The sequence below is a fragment of the Octodon degus genome, unplaced genomic scaffold (genome assembly GCF_000260255.1).
Source record: "Octodon degus isolate 3935 unplaced genomic scaffold, OctDeg1.0 scaffold00138, whole genome shotgun sequence".
NCBI classification, from domain to species: domain Eukaryota; kingdom Metazoa; phylum Chordata; class Mammalia; order Rodentia; family Octodontidae; genus Octodon; species Octodon degus.
Window position 1 is genome coordinate 1,092,289 of NW_004524714.1, and position 1,297 is coordinate 1,093,585.

A 1,297-nucleotide genomic window follows, 5' to 3' on the forward strand; every position below is an offset into this window, starting at 1 on the left:
AGAAAGATTTGTACTAATAGTGTTTAGAAAAGATATCATTTCTGCATCTTGTGCTATGAATAACTACTATGAAGACAATATGCAATGTGTTAATTATTGTAACTGTCCTACTGACCTGTTTTGAAACTGTCTCATTGCTATTTCTTTCTCAATAAAATTAATTTAAAAAATAAAACATTAAAAATTTAAAAAGTCACTATTTCGTCAAGTTCACGGTAATCTTTCTCCAAGACCCGCCCATCTTGTGCCTGGGCCAAATGGAAAACTTAAAGGGAAATGCCAGGGAGCCATCAGCCTTGCATCCTTCAAGTCCTTGATAGTGTTACTGATCTCTGCAGTCCATCCAAGGATGTGATGTCATTTTTGGTTTACTATTTCGCAAGATAAAGGCAGCTCTTGTGGTTTACTTACATTTGGCCTCTCCATCTGAGAATTTCACCAAATAGTAAATGTATGCACCCCAATTACGCATTCTTGAAAAGAGGAAATAATTGCAAGATGGATTTGAGAAACTACAGACACACTGAGTCAGACCATTGATCTTATGAGCTCCACATGACCCTACACCTAGTGCAGGGCTGCAGTGACATCAATAAAGATTGCAAGTTGAAGTCAAGCCTAGAAGACTAAGGGAGGCTATGAACCAAAATAAATTATTGGAAAATTTGAAGATATAGTTCAATGCAGTACTTATCACTGATACAAAAATTAAACAACAAAGGAAGGATGGAAAATAAAATCAGAGGCAGCCTTGTAAAGGGACACCTCAGGTCCCAGGTGCAATTTGTGCATGGTCCTTCAAGTCAGCAGAGCAGCTCTCTTTCCTCACTTTGGGTGGAAGGTGAACAAAAGAAGTGAGAGCAGGGCAGAGTTCTCTGCAGGGCCTATTCTGCCCGCTGATACGAGGCCTCTCAGACCCACTGGGCTCATATTTCCTTCTGTATTCTGATTTTAGTCCTTCCCTTTCTCAGACCTTGTGATATCCCATTGGCCTTCTTTATCTGGCTCACTTCTGTCTTCCATTCTGCTTTAGCTATGGAGGCCAGGAATTGAGGAAAAAAAGTGAGGTTTGGGAAAATTTTTCACTTCATGTATTCCAGATCTTCAATTATGTCTGGGCATGGGGATTCCCAAGATAGCCTTGACTACAGCTGTGGTAGACCCAGGCCAAGCTCTGGTCTATTTCAGTCAATGGGAGCTGGATCTAGAGGGGTGGGGAAACCCTTGAAGGATTTTCCAATTAACAAAGGCTGTGTTTTCTAAAAATCAGCCATGTTGACCTCTGGTAGCATTCCTA